Source organism: Prionailurus viverrinus, chromosome B2 (assembly GCF_022837055.1).
Source record: "Prionailurus viverrinus isolate Anna chromosome B2, UM_Priviv_1.0, whole genome shotgun sequence".
Classification (NCBI taxonomy): domain Eukaryota; kingdom Metazoa; phylum Chordata; class Mammalia; order Carnivora; family Felidae; genus Prionailurus; species Prionailurus viverrinus.
This window is the reverse complement of record NC_062565.1, coordinates 144,284,609-144,311,778: the sequence shown is the minus strand read 5'-3', so window position 1 is coordinate 144,311,778 and position 27,170 is coordinate 144,284,609. Positions and strand designations below refer to the sequence as shown.

The 27,170-nt window shown below is 42.1% G+C and overlaps 1 long non-coding RNA gene across 1 annotated transcript in view; it reads left to right on the top strand.

The window, feature by feature from the left end:
• LOC125165425 (uncharacterized) overlaps positions 1–27,170 on the top strand; it is a 193,944-nt gene that overhangs the window by 3,087 nt on the left and 163,687 nt on the right. Inside the window, exon 2 of the long non-coding RNA XR_007152099.1 lies at positions 12,733–12,851. This is a non-coding gene — a long non-coding RNA (uncharacterized LOC125165425). The remainder of the gene's footprint in view (positions 1–12,732; positions 12,852–27,170) is intronic.

Sequence of the window (27,170 nt, the reverse complement as noted above, 5' to 3'; positions counted from 1 at the left end):
TGGGGTGTTTTGTAAATTCTTCAAAAGTCCAGTATACTCTTTACTACTGCCGAAGAATGTATGTGCCTTAAATGTGAGTTTTTGAGCTCTAACATCTGTGAACATTTGAAACGCATTTGTTTCAAAACCAAATTGTGACATTAACGTGGAATCATTGGCTTGAAAATGTAGGAGAGCTTCAGGGTTTTGGTGACCATATTAACAAAAAGTGTAGGGACCAGATTCAATTCCCAGTTTTACTTTCTAGTTCTATCAGAGAAGCAATTCCAGTGGTTTGCAAATAAATACATTAGCTCTTAATTAGTGAAATATACGAATGTTAAGATTCAGTGTTAAAATTTAATTTTGACTTCGATAAAGAACAAAGCTGTATTACAGTTAGACCATAGAATAAAAATGTTAATATGTAAAATTCTATTTCATAGTCTAAATCCGTGACTATTTGGAGACACCCATTGTCATTTGATTATTTTCAGTTTGCCATCAGATGTTTGGCATTAGCCCTATGCTGGCCATAGCATAGCAGACTTAATAGACATATTTACTCATACAGAATGTTGGCCGTTGTGATAGCTTCAGTGTCATGTTTGCTTACAACTTTTGCTCATTATTTTTATTGGGATCCTAATGGTTATTAGGATGGCATTTATTTTTTAATTTTTTTTAACGTTTTTATTTATTTTTGAGACAGAGAGAGACAGAACATGAACAGGGGAGGGGCAGAGAGAGAGGGAGACACAGAATCTGAAACAGGCTCCAGGCTCTGAGCTGTCAGCGCAGAGCCCCAATGCGGGGCTTGAACTCATGAACCGCGAGATCATGACCTGAGCTGAAGTCGGACACTTAACCGACTGAGCCACCCAGTTGCCCCTAGGATGGCATTTAAAACCCCATCTTAAAACTTTACACAAAAGCATTTACATTTTAATGCCAGATACCATTAAAGTAATTTTGGTAAAGTATCATTATTCATGACATAAAACACTAATTTTTTTTCTCTAGTTAAGATTATGTTAAGTAATCTATATTTGTGTGTTGCACACAACTCTTGCGGTTATGACGTATTTATTGTATCTGTCGCTATTTGATTCACTGACACATTGTAGAGTGTGCAAATACAAAAATTCATTTTAGAAGTTTCTTTTTTTTTAAGATTTCATTTTTTTTAAGTTTATTTATTTTGAGAGAAAGAGTAGGTTAAGGAAAGAGAGAGAGAGAGAGAGAGAGAGAGAGAGAGAGAGAGAGAGAGAGACAACTCCATGCAGGTTTCACACTATCAGTGCAGAGCCTGATGCAGGGATAAAACTCAAAAACTGTGAGATCGTGACCTGAGCTGAAATCAAGAGTCAGATGCTTAACCGACTGAGCCACCTAGGTGGCCCTCATGCTAGAAGTTCCAATTGGCATTTTATGTTTTTCAAGGTGTTTAGATAGATGTGTAGACAAACACGCACACTGAGTTGAACATCTGGTGACAAGTGTGCGGAGCCATAAGTCTGATTGTTGGTCCAAGTTGAGGGTGGATCCAATAGGGTGTTTTAGTTGCAGAGAAAAAAGAATCCTGACTCATACTGGCTAACTGATGAGAACATTGGGCGACTAATGAACAGAAGTCTGAAGATACGGTGGATTTCAGGGCTGGTTGATCCAGTGGCTCATGTGGTCTTCAAAGATCCAGGTTGTTTTTTTTTTTTATTGCTTATTTATTTTGAGAGGGAGAGTGTGTGAGTAGGGGAGGGGCAGAGAGCAAGGGAGAGAGAGAATCCAAGCAGGCTCCACACTGTCAGCACAAAGCCCGACACGGGGCTTCATCTCACGAACTGTGAGATCACGACCTGAGCCACAATCAAGAGTCAGATGCTTAACTGACTGAGCCATGCAGGTGCCCCAAGGGTCTAGATATTTTCTATCTGTCTACTCTGACATCTCAGTATCACCTTCACGTAAAGGCTCATTTTCTGAGTAGCTGTGGTTTGGTCACAGCTCAGTTGAGTGTTCATGCTTGTCTATTCACATCCAGCAGGAGGGAGGTATGGTGTCCTGTGTTCTCTGACATGGGCCACAATGGGTGGGGAGGGAAGAGAGAAAGGTAGGTGAGATATGAATGCTATTCCTTAGCAATAGGTACAGACCTGATCCAATAGCCAGGCTTTCTCTTCAAAGGGTGAGTTAAGGATTGAGCAGAGATAGTTGGAACCTAATCTCACGGGGCTGGGGTCAGAGCCAAGAATGCAGTCATTGCAAGTTGGCGAGCCTGTGTGCTGGGAGAGGAGTTTTGTCTCTAAAGGTGCTGGGCATAGGAAGTTTTATGTCTCAGTTTCAGAATCCCAAGGATACCAAGAATAAGTGAGGAAACCGACTTAACGTGGAGCAGATGGGCTATCTCGCCAGAGCCCTTTTGATGTTGTTGCCTTTCTCTGGAGCGGAGTTTGGAGTGGGGCTTCGGGTCCTGATGGGGTTCATGTGGCTTCAGCTGTGGACATTAGGGAGCAGACCACAGCATGACACCGTGCAGGAAATATGTGCTATATTCTGGCCCAAAGATTCTGATTGAATTAAGAGGCAAAGAAGAAATCCAGTGAATAGGAGAGACCGAATCAAATATAACATGCAGCAAGATGTTAAAAAGGAACTTTAAAAACCTCAGTTTCAGCAGGGGCTCCCAAAGCCAAAACAAAGCCCAGGTGCCCCATGCTTTGAAACGAGGGGCGCTTTGTGTGTGAGACTCGCAAAGGGAATGGCCCCAGGTGAGTTGTGTGTTAGTGAACCACACGCCTCCAGCCTAGAATGGAATCGAGGTGCAAGAGGTGAGGAAAAGGAGGGTTTTTCTGCAGAGAGCTGTCACAGCGCTGTGGTGTTTTTCTTTCTCTGCTGGGAAGGGTGGGGTGATGGCTTCTATCTCAAGCCAGGTAACAGAGGGGGTGTGTTGGTTTCCTGGGAGGCTGTAACACAATACCACAAAGTGTGTGGCTTAAAGCAATGGATATTCATTGTCTCACAGCTCTGAAGCCTTCAAGTCTGAAATCAAGGTGTTGTTAGGGCCAGGCTCCCTCTGCAGCCTCTAAGGAAGGATCCTTTTCTGTCTCCTCCAGCTTCTGGTGGTGCCTGACAATCCCTGGCACTCCTTGTCTTGTGGCAGCGTTATGCCAATCTCTGCCCCTGTCATCACATCTTCTCCCTGTGTGTGTCCGTCTCTTCTTAGAAGGACACCAGTCAGATGGGTTTCAGAGCCCACTCTACTACAGTAGGACCTTGTGTTAACTTGATTACATCCGCAAAGACGCTATTTCCAGGTAGGGTCACATTCCCAGATCTCTGGGGTTAGGTCTCTGACTTCCTAAGTGATTTTTTAAAATGCACATACATTAAGTCTCAATTTTTGTGCTGTACGGTCTTTTGGGCTTTGACAAATGCACAGTGTCATGTAGAATAGTTTCACCATCCTAAAACCCCCCTGTGCTCCACCTTTTCATCCCCACTCCTCCGCCTGAACCCTTGATAACCACTAATCTCTTATTTATTTATTTATTTATTTATTTATTTATTTATTTATTTATTATTTTAGAATGTTTATTTATTTTGAGAGAGAGAAACACACACACACACAAATTATGAGCATGGGAGGGGCAGAGAGAGGGAGACACAGAATCTGAAGCAGGCTCCAGGCTCTGAGATGTCAGCATGGAGCCTGAAATGGGGATCAAACCCACAGACTGTGAGATCATGACCTGAGCTGAAGCTGGATGCTTAACTGACTGAGCCCTCCAGGTGCCCCATGGTAACCACCAATCCTTTAAATGTGTCTACATATTTGCCTTTTCCAGAATGTTGTATAAATGGAATCATATGGTATATAGCCTTTCCAGAATGGTTTCTTTCAGTTTTCAATATGCATTTAAATTTCCTTTATGTCTTTCTGTGGCTTGATAACTCATTTCTTTTCACTGCTGAGTAATATTTTATTGTATGGATGTGCCAAAGTTTGTCTACCCATTTGCCTATTGAAGCACATCTTGGTTGCACAAAACTTCTATAATGTTCATTTGTAGGCTCTTATCTGGATACACGTTTTCAAATCAGCTGGGTAAATACCTAGGGGCGTAACTGTTGGATCCATTGGTAAGACTGTTTACCTTGTCAGAAACTGTCAGATTGTCTTCCAAAGTAAATGCACCATTTTGCCCACCCACCGACGTGAATGAGAGTTTCTATTGCTCCACATCCTCACTAGCACTTGGTGGTGTCCGTGTGTTGGATTGTGACCATTTCCCCCCCAAATTTTATTTAAATTCTCTTTACTTAACATATAGTGTCATATTGGTTTCAGTAGCAGAATTTGTCACTTACATATAACAACCAGTGCACAACCCAACAGGTGCCCTCCTTAATCCTCATCATCCATTTAGCCCATGCACTGCCCACTTCCCCTCCTGCAACCCTCAGTTTGTTCTCTATAGTTAAGAGTCTCTTATATTTTGCTTACATCTCTTTTTTCCCCTTCCCCTATATTCATCTGTTTTGTTTCTTAAATTCCACATATTAGTGAAATCATATGGTATTTGTCTTTCTCTGATTGACTTATTTCGCTTAACATAATACCTTCCAGCTCCATCCATGTCTTTGTAAATGGCAAGATTTCATTCTTTTTGATGGCTGATTGATTCTGGTATATATACACACCACATCTTCTTTATCCATTCATTCATTGATGGAAATTTGGGCTCTTTCCATAACTTGGCTATTGCGGATAGTGCTGCCATAAATATTGGGGTGCATGTGCCTCTTTGAATCAGTATTTTTGTATCCTTTGAGTAAATGCCTAGTGGTGCAATGACTGGGTCATATGGTAGTTCCATTTTTAGCTTTTTGAGGAGACCACACTGTTTCCCAGGGTGGCTGCTCCAGTTTTCATTCCCACCAACATTGTAAGACAGTTTTCCTTTCTCCACATCCTCGCCAACATCTGTTGTTTCTTGTGTTGTTAATTTTAGCCATTCTGACAGGTGTGAGGTGGTATCTCACTGTAGTTTTGATTTGTATTTACCTGATGATGAGTGGTGTTGAGCATCTTTTTGTGTGTCTGTTGGCCATCTGGATGTCTTCTTTGGAAAAATGTTTATTCATGTCTCCTGCCTATTTCTTCACTGGATTATTTGTTTTTTGGGTGTTGAGTTTGGTGAGTTCTTTACAGATTTTGGATGTTAACTCTCTTTCAGATATGTTATTTGCAAATATCTTCTATTCCATAGGCTGCCTTTTAGTTTTGTTGACTGTTTCCTTTACTGTGTAGAAGCTTTTTATCTTGATGAAATCCCAATGGTTCATTTTTGCTTTTGTTTCCTTTGCCTCTGGAGATGTGTCTAGTAAGAAGTTGCTATGGCTGAGGTCAAAGAGGTTGCTGCCTGTGTTCTCCTCTAAGATTGTGATGGTTTCCTGTCTCAAATTTAGGTCTTTCACCCATTTTGAATTTATTTTTGTGTATCGTGTAGGAAAGTGATCCCGTTTCATTCTTCTGAATGTTGCTGTCCAGTTTTCCCAATACTATTTGTTGAAGAGACTGTCTTTTTTCCATTGGCTATTCTTTCTTGTTTTGTCAAAGATGAGTTGACCATATAGCTGTGGATCTATTTCTGAATTTTCTATTCTGTTCTATTGATCTATGTGTCTGTTTTTGTCCCAGTACTATACTGTCTTGAAGACTACAGCTTTATGATATAACTTGAAGTTCGGAATTGTGATGCCTCCCATTTTGTTTTTCTTCTTCAGCATTGCTTTAGCTACTCGTGATCTTTTGTGATTCCATACAAATTTTAGGATTGTTAATTCTAGCTCTGTGAAAAATCCCGGGGTGTTGTTTTGATAGGAATTGCTTTAAATGTGTAGATTGCTTTGGGTAGTATTGACATTTTAACAAGATTTGTTCTTCCAATCTATGAGCATGGAATGTTTTTCCATTTCTCCGTGTCATCTTCATTTTCTTTCATAAGTATTTTATAGATTTTAGGGCACAGATCTTTTACCTCTTTGGTTAGGTTTACTCCTAGGTATCTTACGGTTTTTTGGTGCAGTTGTTAATGGGATCAATTCCTTGATTTCTCTTTCTGCTGCTTCATTATTGGTGTATAGAAATGCAACAGATATCTTTACATTGATTTGGTATCCTGTGACTTTGCTGAATTCATGTATCAGTTCTAGGAATTTTTGGTGGAGACTTTCAGGTTTCCTATACAGAGTATCATGTCATCTGCAAATAGTGAAAGTTTGACTTCTTCCTTGCTGATTTGGATGCCTTTTATTTCTTGTTGTTGTCTGATTCCTGAGGCTAGGACTTGCAATACTATGTTAAATAACAATGGTGAGAATGGACATCCCTGTCTTGTTCCTGACTGTAGAGTAAAAGCTCTCAGTTTTCCCCCATTGAGGGTATTAGCTGTGGGTCTCTTGTAGATGGCCTTTATGATGTTGAAATATGTTCCCTCTATCCTTACTTTGTGGAGGGTTTTTATCAAGAATGGATGCTGTATTTTGTCAAAGGCTTTTTCTGCATCTATTGAGAGGATTATATGGTTCTTACCCTTTCTTTTATTAATGTGGTGCATCAGAGGGTGCCTGGGTGGCTCAGTCATTTAAGTGTCTGACTCTTGATATTGGCTCAGGTTGTGACCTCATAGTCATGAAATCAAGCCCTTGCTTGTGATTCTCTCTCTTTCTCTGCCCCTCCCCTGCCTGAAGGTGCTCTCTCTCTCTCAAAATAAATAAACAAACATTTATTAATATGGTGTATCATATTGATTGACTTGCAAATATTTAATCATTCCTGCAGCCCAGGAATAAATCCCACTTAATTGTGGTGAATAATTCTTTTAATACACTGTTGGCTTTGATTTGTTAGTACCTTGTTGAGAATTTTTGTGTGTGTTTTCATCACGTATATTGGCCTGTGATTCTCCTTTTTAGTGAGGTCTTTGATTTTGGTATTGAGGTAATACTGGCCTCATGGAATGAATTTAGAAGTCATCCTTCAATTTCTATTTTTTGGAATATTTTGAGAAGAATAGATACTAACTCTTCTTTATTTAATTAATTAATTAATTAATTAATTATGATACTAACTCTTCTTTAAATGTCTGGTAGGGGTGCCTGGGTCAGTTAAGTGTCCGACTTTGGCTCAGATCATGATTTCAGTTTGTGGGTTCGAGCCCCGTGTTGGGCTCTAGCTCAGAGCCTAGAGCCTGCTTCAGATTCTGTGTTCCCTCTCTCTCTGCCCCTCCCCTGCTCATGCTCTGTCTCTCTCTCTCAAAAACAAACATTAAAAACCATCTATAAAAAATAAATAAATGTCTGCTAGAATTCCCCTGGGAAGTCATCTGGCCCTGGACTTTTATTTATTGAGAGACTTTTGATTACCTGATACAATTTCTTTGCCAGATATGGGTCTGTTCAAATTTTCTGTTTCTTCCTGTTTCAGTTTTGGTAGTTTGTATGTGTTGAGGAATTTATCCATATCTTCCAGTTTGCCCAGTTTGTTGGTGTATAATGTTTCATAATATTCTCTTATAATTGTTCGTATTTTTGTGGTGTTATCTAATTTCCAATTTTTTTCTTGTGGTTGACTTCAAGTTTCATAGTGTTGTGGTCTGAAAATATGCACCATATGAGCTCAGTCTTTTTGTACTGGTTGAGGCCTAATTTGTGTCCCAGTATGTGATCTATTCTGGAGAATGTTCTGTGTGCACTCAAAAAGAATGTGTATTCTGCTGCTTTAGGATGAAATGTTCCTTGTTGATTTTCTGCCTAGATGATCTGTACATTGTTGTAAGTGGGGTGTTAAAGTTCCCTACTATTAATTGTACTATTATTGATGAGTTTCTTTATGTTTGTTTCTAACTGATTTATATATTTAGGTGCTTTTAAGTTGAGGGTATAAAAATTTACAATTTTTAGGTCTTCTCGTTGTATAGACCCCTTATGATATAGTGTCTCTCTTCATCTCTTGTTATAGTCTTTGTTTTAAAATTTAGTTTGTCTAATCTAAGTATGGCTACTCTGGCTTTCTTTTGACATCCATTACCATGATAGATAGAGTCCCCTCACTTTCCATTTGCAGGTATCTTTAGGTCTAAAATGAGTCTTTTATTGGTATGATACAGAGGGGTCTTTTTTTTTTTTAAATCCATTCTGATGCCCTATGTCTTTTTTTAAAAATTTATTTATTTTGACAGAAAGAGGGAGAGACAGACAGACAGACACTAGGGAAGGGGCAGAGGGAGAGAGAGGAAGAGAGAGGGAGAATCCCAAGCAGACTCTGTGCTGTTAGTGTGGAGCCTGATGTGGGGCTTGAACCCACATGCTATGAAATCATGATCTGAGCTGAAATCAAGAGTCTGATGCTCAATTGATTGAGCCACCCATGTGCCCCTGATACTGTATGTCTTTTGATTGGAGCATTTAGTCCATTTACATTCAGAGTGATTATTGAACGATATGAATTTAGTGCCATTGTGTTACCTGTAAAGTTGGTGTTTCTGATGATGTTCCCTGTTCCTTTCTAGTCTTTGTGGGAAAGAAATTTTAATATTTTTTCCAGGGCTGAACTTCTCTAGTTTTTGTTTGTCTGGGAGATTCTTTATCTCTCCTTCTACTCTGAATGATAGCCTTGCTGGATAAAGTATTCTTGGCTGCATACTTTTTGCATTCAGCACATTGAATATATCATGCCATCTCCTTCTGGGCCTGCCAAGTTCTTGTGGAGAGATCTGAAAACCTGATTTCTCTTCCCTTGTAGATTAAGGACATTTTTCCCCTTGCTTGTTTCAGGATTCTTTCCTTGTCTGTGTATTTTGTAAATTTTACCATGATATGTGTTGGTGTTGGCTGGCTTTTGTTGATTTTGTTGGGAGTTATGCCTCTTGGATTTTGATATATGTTTCCTTCCCTAGATTAGGGAAGTTTTCAGCTATAATTTGCTCACGTAAATCTTCTGCCCCCTTTGCTCTCTTTTGTTCTCCTGGGACTCCTATGATATGAATGTTTTTATGCTTTATGGAATTGCTGAGTTCCCTAAGTCTACATTTGTGTTGTAATACTTTTCTTTCCCTCTTCACTTCAGCTTCATTATTTTCCCTAATTTTATCTTCTATATCACTGATTTATTCCTCGACATTGTCCATCCTTGTTGTCATTATATCCAGTTGGTTTTGCATCTTGGCAATAGCATTTTAAAAAAAAATTTCAGCCTGACTAGTTTTTCATTCTTTTATCTCTGCAGTAAGGGATCCTCTAGTGTCTTCTATGGTTTTTCAAGCCCAGATAGTATCCTTATGATTGCTGTTTTAAATTCTGGTTCAGGCATATTACTTTTATCTGCTTTGATTAAATCTCTTGCCGTGACCTTTTCTTATTCTTTCTTTTGGGGTAAATTACTCTGTTTTGTCATTTTGTCTAGGTCACTGTGTGTGTGTGTGTGTGTGTGTGTGTGTGTGTGTGTTTTAGGAAAGCCTGTTATCCTTTCTCTTCCTGAGAATATGGCTATATTAAGAAGAGGTCCGGGGCGCCTGGGTGGCACAGTCGGTTAAGCGTCCGACTTCAGCCAGGTCACGATCTCGCGGTCCGTGAGTTCGAGCCCCGCGTCGGGCTCTGGGCTGATGGCCAGAGCCTGGAGCCTGTTTCCGATTCTGTGTCTCACTCTCTCTCTGCCCCTCCCCCATTCATGCTATGTCTCTCTCTGTCCCAAAAATAAATAAACGTTGAAAAAAAAAATTTAAAAAAAAAAAAAAAAAAAAAAAAGAAGAGGTCCTATACTGTCCAGGGCCTGGAGCTTCAGAAAGTGTTTCAGAGTGTGCAGCCTGCTGTGGTGTCTTGGCTGCTCTTTCCCTTAGGTCAGTCCTCTGCAGAGTTTCTCCTGGCCTGCAGTGGGGAGTGTTTGTATCTTGTCCAGTGTGTGGTGAGTTTTAACTAGGTGTATTTTGGTCTGTTTGTTAAAAGAGTCTAGATCTGGGGTGCCTGGGTGTCTTTAGTCGGTTGAGCGTCTGACTTTGGCTCAGGTCATGATCTCACGGCTCGTGAGTTTGAGCCTCTTGTCAGGCTCTGTGCTGACACTTCAGCTCCTGGAGCCTGCTTTGGATTCTGTGTCTCCTTCCTTTCTGCCCCTCCTCCACTCGTGCTCTGTCTCTCTCTCCTTCAAAAATAAATAAACATTAAAAAAAAAAAAAACAAAGAGGCTAGATCCCATTCCCCCTAGAGTTAAAGCTTTGTACCACTCTATGATCAGTAGACTTGGTGCCTGTGAGGCGTTTGTGTTGGTCTTCTGAGGGAGGGCCTGCTATGCTGATTCTCAGGCTGAGTTTCCCTAGTAAAGATGCACCTGCAGAGTGTAGAGGGGTGGGGCTTGGTGTAAGCAGCTCAAACCTCCACTGGGGGTGCTATGCTGCTCACTGAGGTCTGTGAGTGCTGATGGGCAGGGGTCGCGAGCAGAAATGGTGTGGCCCTACTCTCTTGTCTCCTAAGCAGGGAGTTCACACTGGCTACTGTTTAGGAAACCCTCACAGAAGAGTGAACGATCTCCCCTCTTGTGTCCCCAGCTTCTGTCAGATCCCTGCCATCACTCTGTCTGTGTCTGAGCTGTATGCCTCTGAGGCAGCGTAGTACTCCTGTGTTTTATCCCAGATGTGTGGCTGCGTTTCAAAACTCCAAATTTTAGGGACCTGGCATGGCGAGGACCCACACTGATCCTCTGAGGGAAGGTCTCCCCACGCTGTGGCTGGTGCCAGTTAGTCCCAGAAAAACCATCACACAGTCCCCCGGGAGTTTATGGTAAAGTGAGGCAAAAGGTCAGCACCAAGGTTTTCTGCCCTCAGCCGGTGTCTCTATTCCTATGCTAATGAACGGGGCAGCACGTGACACTCACCAGCTCTTTTGTTCCCAGAGAGGCCATGCCACCTCTCCCAAATGCACTCCAAGAAGGGGGAACTGCTCTCCTAGTGCGACCCAGAGGATCCTCAAACCACTCTGTCTGCTCCTGGGCCCCTGTCCTCCTTTTCCACGGGATCACTGGTGTGGCCACCAGGCGCCACATGGTGGTGGTGCATACTTCTAAAACTTCAGACTTTGGACTCCACTGCCTGTAAAACTTTGTGGTAATCAGTTGCTCTCATTTTCCCAGTCAATGGTTTTGGGAGAAGTGTTTCTCTTGTGCAGTCCCCTGCGTGCTGCTTTCTCTTTGTTCTCTCTCTCTGTCTCCCTTTTGACTCCAAGATCAAAGGTCCCTCCGCTCTGCAGCATCCATGATTCTTTTCTTCCAGAATTATGTCTCCACAGCTCCTATCTTCTACAATGTGGCTTCTTTTCTCCCTCTAGTTCTGCAGTTTGTCCTTTCAGCATTCAGATTGATTTCTTGGGGGTTGGGAATGATTTGATATTTATCTAGCTGTGTTTGAGGGATGATGCAAGGATAGGGTCCTCCCACTGCTCCACCATTTTAACTCTGGATTTTGATCATTTTAATTAGTGTGTGGTGGCATCTCATTATTGTACTGTTTTAATACCAGTGATCTTGAGCATCTTTTCATATCCCATCATTGCATCAGGAATGGAAAACATCAGTGCAGACAGAAGGAATTACCTCTGACCTGAATATGTCAATTTTTCTTTTACTAGAATATGCTCATCTGCAGTGTTCCATCTGTATATTTACTTCAGTGAAGTGTCTGTTCAGATCTTTTGTGTGTTTTTCAGTTGGATTTTTTTTTCTTACTGTGAGTTTTAAAAGTTATTTGTAGGGGCGGCTGGATGGCTCAGTCATATGAGTGTTTGACTCTTGGTTGTGGCTCAGGTCATGATCTCACAGTTTGTGGGATCGAGCCCCGTGTGAGGTTGTGGGCTGACAGCATGGAGCCTGGTTGGGATTCTCTCTCTCCCTCTCTCTCTCCTCTTCCCCCACTTGCACTCTCTCAAAATAAATAAATAATCTAAAAAAAATTTTTTTTAAAAAGTTCTTTATACATGTTTGGTTCAACTTCGTTATCAGATATGTGTTTTGCAAATATTTTCTCCCAGCCTGTGGCTTGTCTTCTCACTCTTTTAACATTGTCTTTCCTAGAGCAGACATTTTCAAATTTTAATGAGTCTGACTTATTAATTTTTATTTTATGGATGGTGCTTTTGGTATTATACCCAAAGAGTCATTGCCAAATCAAAGGTCACGTACATTCCATTCTATATTTTCTTCTAGAAGTTTTGTAGTTTTGCATTTTACCTTTAGGTCTAGGGTCTATTTTGAGTTAATTTTTGTGAAGAATTTAAATTTAAATAATCATTTGTTTCATATATCCATTTTGTACCACAGTGTGACTAATTTGGGTTAATCTGTGATCTTTTTGTCCATTACTCGGATCACTCAAGACTTTATTGCGTGCATATGTTTTGTTGTTACCAGTGTTCACTGTCAAGTGGTTGCCTTTTCCTTCTCGACTGACTTCAAACTATGTTCTTTCTCACTATCTTAGCTGGGGTGGATGTTCTTTCAGCATGGTTGCACTTCTTATATTAAAATCAATTCCCTTAGTCAGTATCTCATTTGTTGGAATCCTATAGTGATAACTCCAGAATTGGAGAATTGTTGCGAAGGGTTTATATGCTTTGAACTTGACATAACCAGGTAAAATAAAAATGAACACACTCAGGTCAGAGGTAAGTTATTCTGTCTGCATTGATATTTTTCTCTCCTGATAACAGTGTTCTGTCCAGCTCCCTTCTTAACCTGGGAATCTGCATCCACCTGGCCCCATCTGTTGGCTGACTCCCATCACAGATTCTTGGAAGTCCTGTGTCCAATGAGGAAAATGCAGAAAACTGTAAGTCAGAAGTTCATGAGCTCACTATCTAGTTATTCTTGCTGCTGGTTCTGTTCCAGTATTGAGGTTGGATTGTCCTGCATGGTCGCTGCTTAGATACTAGATGTTTTAGATTTAACTTAGACCTTTGGCTAGAGTAGTCATGTCTTACCTTTAAAATTCTTGGTGGGTTCATTTTTCACTTTCAAACCTGCATATGCCTTTGTGACTTCCAGAAGTAATTAAAATTAGATAGTGTGCTTATGCCTAGAACCTCAGCCTTCATCCTTCCCATGAGTCTGTGTGGATTCTGGTTCTAGTTCTCCTGTTCAGCCCATCCTGCTCCACCTGAACTTGATGGGCCATCTCTTTCCCTCCTTCTCTCTCTGTCTCTCCCCCCACCTCTCCCCACCCACTGCTAGACCCTCCTTAACTCCTGCAGTCTCCCATGTGGGCACAGCCTGAAGTATCCTTTCTCTCTGGGAGCTACACACATATTTTCTATATCCATACAAGAGCACACACTGACTTGACACTCCCTCTCTCAGCCTCTTCTCTGCTTTCCTCGCTCACCCTGCTCTCCATGCCCTCTGCTTGCCCTCTAGCAACTGAACTCTGGCACAGTTTCCCAAGCCTGTCGATAATGCTCCATCTGTCCTCCTGGTCTTTGCACAAATGTCCCTCTGACTCTCCAGACCAGGTCATGTTTGCTCCCGAAGGACTGGCCAAACATCAGCTCTTTCTGGGAGTCACTGTGCTCCTCACCCTTCACGTCCTGCACTTCAGGGTTGCTTCTTGTTCATCCAACTCACAGAGCCCTCTCCTTATGTTAATTGATTGATTAACTGAACCAATATATAAAGAAACGAATACATTTGCTGCTGGATCAATTTGCCAGCTTAGAGACAAAGGAGGTTTTTGCTTTACCAAATATTCAAATATTATGAAATTCCCTTGTGGGCTGAATCTCTCTCCTACACACAGGAAGCAGCACATGGAAAGAAAAGGAAACTGGGTGAAGAGTGGAGGTTAGCGAGGGTACCGAGAACGTGGGCAGAGGGCAGGGGGTGAGGGTCGGTGCCCTGTGCAGGGCAGCCTGGAGGGGAGTGAGCTTGGGACTGGTGTGAGAAACAGGTCATTTCAGTGTTGTTGACGAGCTGGTTCTACCCTCCCTGGGCAGGTAGATTCCTCTGGTGACAGAGGATAGACTCTACTGCAGTCACAGCTAATATATACATTTTCAGTGGGGGTGGGGGTAGGGGGTGACAGGGAGAGGATATCACAAATGCTTGTTCTTGGGAGGCAAAAAAGCCTTAGATATTGCAATGGTCTATGGCCCTCCAAACGGCCTCAGTCCACGAAGAGATGTATAGTATATCTGTGGTATTAAAACTTTATGCAAGGGGGCGATTAGGAACAAAATGCCTAAAATGGCTTCTGGGGAGAAGGATGGTGGTGATAAGAAGGTTGGGAAAAACTGGGCTGACAGATGGCCTTACAGCCAAGGAAGGGGTTCTGGCCAGACATACCCTGGAAAATGGTGAAGTTCCTGCATGTCCCAAAGGTGCCCAGTCGAGGGGTGAGCAGGGCTGAGGTCAGCTACTCTGTGGTGCAGCGCTGAGCCTTGTCCGCCCACAGGGGGCTCTTACATTTGGACATGGCAACCTGTGTGCTCCTGGAGGCCCTCAATCTGGCAGTCATGCCTGCTCATGCTCGAGCCTGACATGACAGTGTTGGAAGGTTCAGACTAAAAGAAGAGGTGAAGTTATGGGTAGGTCGCCTGGGCAGAGATTTGATCGTAGAGAGCACTGCACCATCACTAGGGTGAAGCGGGAATGCAGGTCATTTTAAGGACAGGTGTGTCCTTCTCGAACGAGACATGTTGGTTCTGCTCCCCAAGTGGAAAGTGCCCTGGAGCAAGGTGGTGTGGGAGTGGAGCAGGAAGCCCAGAAACACCGGCCGTCCCCGTACTTTTGCGACGTGGGGGTGCTCCAGAGGCTCTAGAGGTTACCAGCTGAAAGTCAAGGCTAGCAGAAATGCTGATGCACTTGTTCTGTTACCAGGAACCGGTTATACTATCCTAAGTCAGAACCCGTCTGTTTGCCTTTTGAAATCCTCTAATCCTGAAAGTCCCAAAGGAAAACCAGAGAGAGAAAAAGAACTGCAGAAAAGTGGGAAAATTGCCAATTTATTTTTCCCCCAAAACGTTGACTCTGGGTTGGCCTGTGGCAATGCATTAGTAACGAGTCTGTTTATATATATACACTTTCACTGATACAAAATCAATACATAAGTGTGAAACAAACATTTAAAGGCAATCTGTTTGGCAGTGCTGAGTGCCCGGGGATGGTTGTGATCTTGTGTCCTACATTACAGGATGGTGAAGGCGTCGGCATCCCTCTCCTTGAAATAGGGGGCTGTCTGGGGTGGTTGCGGGCCGTGACAGGGCACAGGTGAGGTCAGGGCTGTGGGCTCTGCTTCATCCCACACCCACATCAAGCCACACCAAGGGCTATCCGGTGACATGTGTGGATACACTGGCCCGGGCCCGCCTCGCTGACTAGGAAACATCTCCAACTCTCGGCTGTCGTGAGGGTGGGTCGTTCTCATTTTCACATGAGACCGGCATGCTCCGTGCCACAGACTGATGGAGCTTCTTTGCTGTTTTCTACAAATGGAGAAGTTGGATTGTTTCTTTTCTTGGGGGAAAGCTGTTTAGTTCTGTGGGTGAGGAGGAAGGCCGTCTCCCCTAGTTTCACCCGACCAGGTGTGCTGCCAGGCCTGTCGTTAACATCTTGAGCTTAGTCTCACTACCTTCTGACAGGGCTGAGCAGCATGGTGGCCACAGTGACAAACACGGAGAGGGCAGGCCTAGACACGCGGGCCAGAGCATGGCAGGAAGAGAGGCACGCATGGCGTCCAGGTTCCAAAGAGGCAACGGGGATGAGCAAGTAGCAGCTGTGGGAACAATGACAGAGTGGGTTTGCATTTCATCCTCTCCTGTGTGACCCCATCCTGGCCCTGTCTCCTTCCTTAGCGCAGTGACGTAACCAGTCGCCCGTAGTTTGGAGCCTGGGCAGAAAGTCTAGATCTCCCAGGGAATGCAGATGGTGCAAACTCACTGGACTGTCATCACTCCCCGCTCCCCAATACGATTTCTGGGTCCTAAGATAAAACCATTTTCAATTTTATTAGATAGTGAGTGCCAGCTTACTCTCCAAAGCAATTGTCTCCTACTCTGGATACATTCATCTTAATTTTTTGCTAGTTTGACGGGTAAAAAGTGCTGTCTCTAACTTGATTTGGACTCTTCTGATCACCAGTGGGATTGAGCACTTTTTTTTTTCTTTCTCCAATTAATTTATTGGCTGTTTGGATTCCTTTCTCTGAGAACTGCATGGACCTTGCCTTTGCGTGTTTTTGGGGGGTGTGGTTTTCTTAGATTTGTAAGTTTTTAAAAAGTATCGTATTTGGAAATTAATCCTTAGTTCGTTCTATGTAGGGCAAAGACTTTTTCCAGTCTGTGACTTCTCTCTTAATTCTGTTTGTGGCATCTCCTGAAAAACTGAAGTTTTAATTTGACAGAGTCGGACATTCTCCTTTCTCATTCATGCTTTCTGTGTCACGTTTAGGAGAACCTTACTACCGTGAAGTCATAAATATATTCTTATACTTTTTCCTAATAATTTTAAGACATTTTGCTTCTTTCCACATTTGGGCCTTTGATCAATCTGATGTTGATTTTGGAGGTATGCATCACATTTAACTTTTTTTTTTATTGAAGTATAATTAACATACAGTGTGATATTAGTGATTCCAACAATTCTGTACATGACTCAGTTCTTATCACAGTAAGTGTGCTAATTTAACTTTTTAATATTGATAGTCAACTGCTCTAATACTCTTTACTGGGTGGTTCATCAGTTCTCCACTGGTTGATATTGCTATCCTGTCATCCACCAAGTTTCCAGATACAAACAGATCAATTTCTGGGCTCTCTTTCTGATTCATTGAACCTTGTATCAATTTGTGCACCAACCATAAACTTCTTAGAACAGTTCTACTGAGGTATAATTAACATACAAGACACTGCATGTATTTAGTTTTTCATTTCATAGTTCTCTCTATTTATAGGTTCTAGCTTCTTTTTTTTTTTTTGCATTGATTTAGTATTTCTTTATTTCCTTGTTTATTTTTATTTGAGTATAGTGAACACACAACGTTATGTTAGTTTCAGGTGCATGGCATAGTGGTTCAACAAGTTTATACGTGATGCTGTGCTCACCATCTGTCACTTTACATTGCTATTACAATGCCATTGGCTATATCACCCATGCTGTGTCTTTTATTCCTGTGACTTTTTCATTCCATAACTGGAAGCCTGTATCTTCCACTCCCCTTCACCCACTGTGCCCATCCCCCACCCTCTCTCCTTTGGCAACCATCGGTTTGTTCTCTGTAACTATAGGTTCTAGCTTCTCGACCTGAAATTTATTTCATTAATTCTTGCATTTTTTAAAAATTTGCTTCCTGTTTTAGCTGCATCCAATAGATGTTGATATGTAGTTCTTCTGTCGCTTGTTCTAAGTATTTTGGAACTTTCATGTGAGTTTTTCCTTAACCTTAACCCATGAATTTTTACAGAAATCTACCTTTTAATTTCCAAGGATATTTTTAATTTTTTCAATTAAAAAATGTGCTATTTCCAATTGTATTGCACTGTGATCACAGATCCTGGTTTTCATGATACGAATATTTTGGAGCGTGTTGAGAATTGCTTTGTTTTCATAAAAGATTGTATATTATCTGTTTACTGGGATGAAGATCAAGCTGCTTGATTGCATTGCTTTAATCACTTGTGCTCTTATTATACTTGATGTAACAATTTCTGATGGCTATGTGTTAAAAAAAAACCCTCATTATAATGGTGGATTTGTCAATTTCTCCTTTTTTTTTAAAGTTTATTTTGAGAGAGAGAGTGCACACCAGTGGGGGAGGGGTAGAGAGTCAGAGAGAGAGAGAATCCCAAGCAGGCTCATGAGCGGGCTTGAACTCACGAACCATGAGATCATGATCTGAGCCGAAACCAAGAGTTGGATGCTTAACTAACTGAACCACCCGGGCACCCCTGTCAATTTCTCCTTTTAATTCTGATAATTTTGGTTTTTTTTTTTTTTAACACATAGCCATCAGAAACTGTTACATTAAGTATAATAAGAGCACAAAAGCACAAACATATATTTGAAGGGAATTTTGTTAGGTAAAGCAAATTAATGATTTTTACATCTTATTGGTTGTTTATCCCTTTTATTATTAAGTAATCTCTGCCTTTCTCTTCATTCATATTTTTTTCTTTAATTTTATTTGAACAAATTAATATTGCTAAACTGGCAATATTCATCTTTTCAATGCCAAACTTTCAAGTGAAAGACTAGATAGTCAAAACATAAAGAAATAAATCTGAGAGTTTGTCTTTTAATTGGGGAGTCAAATACATTTATATTTATTATAGTTACTCTATATTTGGACTTCTTTCTATCATTTCATTTTATATCCACCATGTTTTTCTTTGGTTCTCATTTTTTCTTTACCACATTCTGTTGAAGTAGAGATGTTTTTCCTTTTTTTCCTTTCTTCTCTTTCTCTCTCTCTTTTAACATTTTCTGTCTTGTTCCTTTACTGATTTGGAAATTATTTATTTGGTTTCTATTTACATATATATATTTTTCTAATTTTAATATTTCTAACAATATCTAAAGCTAATAAATGTCTCTTTTCTACTCTTGAAAAGACAGTGACCTTAGAATGCTTTGAATTCTCTTTAAATTCACTTTAAATTCTCCTGTTTTAGAATAGAGATAGATAGGAATTTGATGGTAATTAAACATGAACAAAAACAAGGTGAAATTTTACTCTTACGTGTGAGAGCTGAGGAAGAAATGTTACGGGCTTAGCACTATTAACTGTGTGACACAGAGTGAGTTACTTAATCCTGTGATTCCATTTCTTCATCTGTAAATAGTTTTAATACCTACTTGTTAGGGTGTTGGGGATTTGATGAGTTGGTGAATGTAATATACTTAGAACAGTGCCTGGAATATAATAAGTGCTGTTTACGAGTTTGCTAATTGTTACCAGACGTTACCTGGATGTCAAGTGGTAAGAATACCTGAAATAAAAATCTATTGAGGATCCAAATGATATGGCCAATAGCAGTATTTTAATATGTAAAAGAGGAATGAAAAATGTATCACCTGTCTTGACAAGTAGAAGAAAACATCTGAAAGCAATCAAAGGAGAGTTAATAAAGGACAATTAAGTGTATTAACTGTGAACAATAGTCCAATCAAATGTGCCCTTAGGAAAACTGGCTTTGGGCAGGAGGTTCCTGGAGAGAAAAGGAGGGATGGTGAGTAAGAAGGGCAGTGGTGAATAGAAGAGGCTCCATGGGTAAATCAATGTGTTCTTATGGAACATGAGTCAACAATATGATCTAAATAGTGTAAAAGGCAAAACCACATTTGGGTGTGGTAACAAACCCAGGCTGAATAGTGGGACATACTTCATTATTCCATTTCCTTTGGCTCTTGCAGGGCCCTCGGCAGACTTTTTTTTTTTTTAACGTTTCTGAAAGTCACATGTTGCAGAATGTGGAGAGGAGGGCAGGGATCCTGATCTGGAGTTTGGAGAGCAAGAGGGATAGGGAAAGCTTATGATAAGCAGCAGCTTGATGCTGACAGTGCCTTGTGGCTTGTGCTTGGAAGAGAGAGGCTTCGATTATTCTGGTTAGTCAAGAAGAGTGGGGTCAGAAATCACAGTGTGATGCTGCCAGCGGGGGCAACAGACACTGAACGAGGGAGTAACCTAACCACAGAACGGATCTGTCAGTGGGACAGGCGACCACCAGGGTCTAGGAATGATGCCAGGAACATGATGGGCTCTGCCTTTCAGGCTGACTTTGGCGTAAACATGAGCTCCAAGCTGCCCTGAGAAAACACGGTGGTCAGCTAAGCCCGGCGAGTGTGCCTGTCCTCTGGAATTCTCTGGGTACAGACTCCGCCAGTCCCCGCACCCAGGACTGCGCGAGGAGCACAAAACCTTGTCTGTGATTAAAACCACACTCAGGAATGGGTCATTCAGGCACCCCGGGGCTGCCTTATGCTGACTGATGGTGATAATTCCATTTCCCATGATTTCTCGAGTGTGCTTTTCATCTGTATTCATTCTATTTCATGAGAAAGCCATAAAGGGGTCCTTTCCACTACCATTGACACACGTGATCTTCACCAACTGGGAGGAAACAGGGAAAGGTAGTGTGGGGCCAGAAAAGAAATTGATGTTGATCTGTGAATGGGTCTTGTCACACTGGCCAGTGTCTGTCCTGCAGTCAGATGGAATGCCACTTCTCTGAGTTGCCTTCCCGGACCTCTCTCACTGGAGTAGACTCTTCCCCCACCCACCCTTCAGGTGATACCTTTGTCGGGTAGACCCGCAGTGATCTATATGCTTATTTATTCATTGTCTGCCTCCCTCATTTCATGTAAGATCCTCTGAGCTGGGTGCTGGTCCTGTGTTTTTAACAGCGATGTCACCCAATACTTAGAAGTGTGTCTTTCATGTAATAATGATAATTATTATTTTTGGACCAACAAGAGGCAGCTCTGTAAGGTAGGGCTGTTTTGAATGGCTAGCCACTTGGATTCTTTTTTTTTTTTTTTTTAATTTTTTTTCAACGTTTATTTATTTTTGGGACAGAGAGAGACAGAGCATGAACGGGCGAGGGGCAGAGAGAGAGGGAGACACAGAATCGGAAACAGGCTCCAGGCTCTGAGCCATCAGCCCAGAGCCCGACGCGGGGCTCGAACTCACGGACCACGAGGTCGTGACCTGGCTGAAGTCGGACGCTTAACCGACTGCGCCACCCAGGTGCCCCGCCACTTGGATTCTTTTAGGAAACATGTCTCTCTGAATCTCTGTGAAGTAAGGGTACATGTAGGAAAGGTCAAGGGTAAACATAGATAGGATTATTACTTAGGACTTTCTAGTTTTGGCAGGTTCATCAAAATGCCTAGAAAAGCCTGGATTTTTGCTTTGAGTGGCCAAAGATGTACCTACAAGAGCAGGAACATCTGATGGGATAAAAAGTTGATTGGAGCAAAAAGCTGAAGTTAGAGACACAAATGTTCTCTCTCACCTTCTTTCATAGGTGATCAGATGCCAGTTTGCCTGGGACAGTCCTGGTTTATACCTGCTGTCCTGGCATAATTCTGATAGTGCTCCTTTACAACCTCAGAGGTTTCCTGATTTGGGTGATAAGTCATATGGCCATGTTGTCTGTAAGATTCAGTCCACCCCTTCCAACACCCAGTCAGCCTGGGGCCACAGTGTATGTTGAGCTGAAGATGGTATGTGCTAGAAGGGATAGGAACTTGTGATTTTGGAGTTCATAAATTATGGAGGAGAATCACACATATTTCTTGACACTCATAATATGATTCTCTTAAGATTCTGCCAGTCAAATGCTCTTTGTGCTTTTAAGTTTTCATGACTTCAGAACATTTGGGGCCATAGCTACAGGGGTGATAGGTCTTGGTGTCGTTATAGTCAGGCAACGCATGCTACATGATTAACATGTGACAGCATGGCAGGGTCACAATGTCTTCCCAGGATAAAACTTCCTCAATTTTGGGGGCACCTGGGTGGCTCAGTCAGCTAAGTGTCTGATTCTTGATTTTGGCTCAGGTCACGATCATACCGTTCATGGGTTTGAGCCCCCTGCTTGGGATTCTCTCTCCCTCTCTCTCTCTCAATAAATAAATAAACTTAAAAAAAAACCCACAAAAAAAACCCCCAATAAAAACATACATAAAACTTAGTCAATTTATTTACAGCTCTGAACTCTTTAGAACCCAGGAAAGCCTGCTCTTAAGGAGCCCTTCGGGGAACAGGGAGATAGGTCCTCATAATTGTGCCTCCCTTTAATCTTAATCCAAGCTTCTAAACACCTATCCCTTTCATCTTGAAGAGGAGTCTTTTCCCAGGAGGCTTTTGATCCCTCAAGCAAAGAGACACCTGAAAGAATGCTCAGCCCATGCCCAGAATACCCGGGTCCACAGATGGGACACCAATAAAGTCTGCTAACACAAGCAGCTGTCTGACATATTCGGCCACTTTTAAGTGGTTGATCATTAATGTATGCACTTAAAGGTTGGGGAAGGTCACTGAGTGGTTCCAACAGAAGAACATATCACCCCATTACACCAAAGTGGTAAGAAGATTAATTTCCCAAACCAGAGTGGGTGATGCGGCCAAGAGGAGAGGGCCACATGCTTGCTAGATCTGAATGCCCTGATTACTTCCTCTGGGATATTATGTTAAAAGCACGGGTTTAGTCAGTGAAAATCAGAGACACAGATCATCTGAAGCAACGCATCAGTGATGCAGGCACAGGGGCTGGATGAAATGCTGCCCTAATGCACTTTGTCCGTTGCAATTTGTCTGTGAATTGCATTAAGAGAAATGACACTGAATATAACACATGATGCAATTTCATGTGTGGTGTATTGCAATGTAATATCAATAAGTTACTTGCCATGTTAATTTGCCTGTGTATCCAGACCTTAGGGGGACCTGACAGCTCAAGATAGCAGATGCTCTGATTTTTCCACTTTCCATGGTCTTTATCACCATTGTTTAAAGTGTTTGCATAGTAATCTATTGGGTTGGTATCCCATAATTTAAATATTCTTCTACTTTTGTGTGTTTAGATTATTTTGGGTTTTTTTCTATCGCAAATACTATAGAAGCTGGAAGTATGCATGCATGTTTTCCCATGTTTTAGATTAGTTACTTAAGATGAGTATTTGCAAAGAGGGGAAAGATTAAAGACAGCAAGAAGCAGAGGGTCTGAGGAGCAGTGACTTGGCTAAGACGTCTCTTTGTCCGTACAGCATTTCTCATGCTCTTATGTCATCTGTCTACACACGTTGGTGAAGAACTTGACAATCTGATGGTTGATTACTTTGTGGACCTTGAATGGAAACACTGTACCCCTATTATATCAGGGGGAGGAAGTGAAGTGAGGAAAAACCTCTTGTCTAGATACAATATTGCTTTTTGTACAACAGAGTATGAAATACATGTATTTTTGAAACTTTAAAAAATGTTTATTTATTTATTTTTGAGAGAGAGAGAGAGAGAGAGAGCGAGAGAGCGAGTGAGCAAGCACGAGCCAGGGAGGGGCATAGAGAGACGGGGACAGAGGATCCGTGCTGACAGCAGCAAGCCTGATGTGGGGCTTGAACTCATGAAGCAGGAGATTGTGACCTGAGCTGAAGTCGGATGCTTAACAAACTGGGCCATCCAGGCGCTCTGAAATATTTGCATTACTATGTTACTTGTCTTGTTTCAAGCTTGTTGTATTTTTTTCTTTCCTATGCATTCTCTCAAAGCAGGTTGATGGCCCATGGGAGAAATTATTTCCTTGGGCAAACAGATAGAAGACACTTGTACAAAAGGCAAAGAACACATCTTTCTGATGCCCTCCCTTGTTCTGTTGAATGGCTTCAAAGAAGAGTTTACTGGGGAGACCTGGGTGGCTCAGTCGGTTAAAAGTCTGACTTCAGTCCAAGTCATGATCTCATGGTTCATGGGTTCGGGCCCCGCATTGGGCTCTGTGCTGACAGCTCAGAACCTGGAGCCTGTTTAAGATTCTGTGTCTCCCTCTCTCTCTGCCCCTCCCCTGCTAGCACTCTCTGTCTCTCAAAAGTAAATAAAAGTAAAAAAAGAGAAGAGTGTACTGTTTTTATTTTCTTTATTAGGAATTAAAATAGGAGACTTTTGATGAGGTCTTGTTTTAAAGAAGCTATTTTCTTTGAGAAAAAAAGTGCTTCCCCTTTTGATGCTTGAGATTGATGTGATGAGATTTAGGAAAAACTTACATGACAGTTGCTTGTGTTTCTTCTGGGCGATTTGTTTAGAGTTATGTGTACATCTAAGATGCTTTAAAGTCTTTATAACAGATTTCTCACTTTCATATGGGAGATATAACAGCAGAATGATGGAATCTTGTAGCCTCTGGTTGCTGGAATTGTCCACCTTTGTAGAAGCGTTAGAAAATGCTGAGAGTGATTTCATGGGGTTATTTTGTTGGTGTTGTTGTTTACTTATTTATCTTTGAGAGAAAGAGGATGGGGCAGGGGGTGGGGAGACAGAATCCTAAGGAGGCTCTGTGATACCGGTGCAGAACCCGACATGGGGTTCGAAACCGTGAACCGTGAGATCATGACCTGAGCCCAAATCGAGTTGGATTGCTTAACTGACTGACCCATCCAGGTGCCCTGATTTCATGGAGTTTTAAAGTAGGGTGCCCAGGCATGCTGGGTAAGGTCAGAGCGAACCCAAAGAGAGTGCCTACTGTGTGCCAGGCACACAGCTGTGTGCTGTACAACTGTCCGCCCATTTAATTCTCAACCCTAGGGGGTAGGAACCGCTATGCCCCCCTGTTTCACTCAGCCTCAGTAGAAGAATTTGGACGAATGGACCAATAAACTTGGTTTTCTAGCTAAATGCTTGATCCACTGTATTGTCCTTGGGGCCATGAAGCTGTTCCCCACTTCCAGAAGGTGACCACTTTGTTGAGGCTTCTCTAGGGTCAGAAGTGGCTGCTGATTGCCACTCCCAAAGAGGTGCATTCTAAGAACAGAAGAAAATCATTGCCAAGGAGAATGGTTATTGGGCCTGGCTTTAGCAATTTGCAAAGTCCAATAAAAAATAAATCCCAAAGCAGTCATATGTTTCAAATCTGAATGTTAACAGCTGTGCTCTTATTTCTTTGCTGACTATAACCACAATGCTAAGCCTTTTCTCTGTGTTTAGAAAAAGCTCTGCCTTCACCTTAATGTTCTGGCCATACCACCCAACTGTCCTTTCCAAATTTACCCCCAATTCCTTACTTCTTTCTTTAGATATTTATTTCTTTTTAGGAGAGATCTCTACAGAGCTGAGGTTTTAAAACAGCAAATTGTGCTAAATTCTTAATCCTCCTCTAACATCTGTTTATGTTTTTGGGATATATATATATATATTAGTAATGTTTTTAAGAGGTCTTTTTACCCCTGTCCAAAAAGGAACTCTAAGAACCAATTTTTTCTTTATTTTCTTCCTTTTTCTTCCTGCCTTCCTGCCTACCTGCCTTCCTTTTCTTTTTTGGTTTTTTTTTTTTAGATTACTTTAAGGGGAAATAATCCCTTAATGTGTGTCCAAGAACACTGAAAGATGTTTGGACATTTTCTATTCCTTTCTGGCCTCTGAGTTCTGAGTCACTGAGTTTGTATTTTTAAGTCAGCACCTATGGGCAAAGTTGTCTTTCAAAACTAAACTAGTCCCCATGATTTAAAATGCCAACCAACCAATGAGCCAAAAAATCCACTCCCTAAAAAAAAAAAAAAAAGGATCAAACCAACCAAAACCCATTCAAATTTAACCAAAAACCTCTCCAAAAAAATCAGGTCTTCATTTTGGATCAAAGCCAGACAACATTTTCCCCAAATTCCTCCTGCTCTATAGAGAGAGTACATCTCTGATCATGCCAAATGGAAATTCAGATCTGAGCAACTCTTTTAAAATTCTTATCTTTCAAATATTCATAATTTTCCAGCTCTTTACTATCATAAATTCTTTTCATTAGAAAGCTCGCCTTGGAAAGAGCGGAAGGGAGGAGCGAGTTCGGAAGGCGCTGCTTTCCTGGCTCCCTGCTTGCTCAGAAAGTGTCTGGTAATGGGATGGCAGGACACCCAGCTGTGGGTGCTGGAGGGTTCTTAGCTCCAATCTGTGAGGACTGAGATGTGTCCCTCCAAGTCTATCATCACCCAGGTTAGACAGGCCCCACTGAAGCCTCTCTGGTGGGTGGGAATTCTTGGAGGCAGTGATGCCTGAATTTTCTAAGGATGAGCCTAGGATAGCCATTAAGCTAGAAGGGCATAGGGTTGGGGACCTAACTTACAGCTGCATTTGCATGGTGCTTTATACAATATTGAGACGATCTTTCCTTTATTCATCAGAGAATGTAGAGAGGGCTACTGGCCAGGACTGTGGGGTGGGGTGAGGGAAGCAAGACCACTACTTTCAGCCCCTTCATGGAGACCCCACCGATGAGGAGCCTCTTGGGATAGAGCTGTGACCATGCTGGAGATTGGGCATATTGACAGACTGCCAATGGGAGAGGCTGGTGCACGTATGTTTGCCTGAGTCTGCAGAAGGGGCAGGCAAGGCTGGAAACTTGGCATCACAGGAGGGGAGAAGCACTTCTGGGTTTCATCATACATGCTGTGATTTGTCTCCTTGGTTAAATCTCTGGGTCCTGGAATCTGTTTTACTAACAGTCCCTTAAGGAATGGAGAACCATGGAATCTCTCCAGTAATCTCGCCCACACGAACTCTAGTGGGTGGTGAAGCATCCTGCTTCATTTTGCCTCCGAACGATTGGGGCACCGTCACAGCACAAGGCAGCTGAGGTGGGGGCATTGCAAGCAAATAAAGGGACATGGGCATCACTTCCCATACTGGTGTGATTCTGTGCTTTGTTGCTTGTTTTTTAAGTGCTACTGTGGTAGTCAGTGGCACGAGTGGTGGACACCCAGTGGTACTCCCCTCCACTGAATTTCTTTTTTTTTTTTTTAAGTTTATTTATTTATTTTGAGAGAGACAGAGACAGCACGAGTGGGGGAGGGGCAGAGAGAGAGGGAGAGAGAGAATCCCAAGCAAGTTCTGTGCTGCCAGCACAGAGCCTGACCTGGGACTCGAGCCCACTAAACTGTGAGATCAGGACCTGAGCTGAAACTCAGAGTCAGATGCTTAACCGACTGAGCCACCCAGGTGCCCCCTCCACTGTTTCAGTAGCATCTGTCCCAGTAGATTCTCAGGGAGCCTCACAGGTACCCTAGAGGTTGTCTTCTCGGCCTTGAGCCTCCTATACACTGGTGGGGTGTTTTCTGCTGGCTAGTCCCAGCCCATGTTACCCTGCCTTCCAACCTTTGGCCAGCCACTGTGGATCAGTTCTGGCTCAGGTCCTCCTGGAGAATTTCCCCACTACCCAGTGGGCTTCAATCACACCTTTTCAATGAGATCTGAATGCCAGCCTTAGAAACGGGGGTGGGTGGTGATCTCTTTTTCAAGTGTGTTCTTTTGTTGAGCATTCTCCTTCATCTCTTGGATATCCTCTAGAGTTCTTTTTATCCCTTGACAGTCAGCTCCCTGTTATGGTTATATAATTCTTTATATTAAAGTCTCCCTGTTAAAATTATTGTGTGATTTCTGTCTCCTAACTAGACCTATTGATAC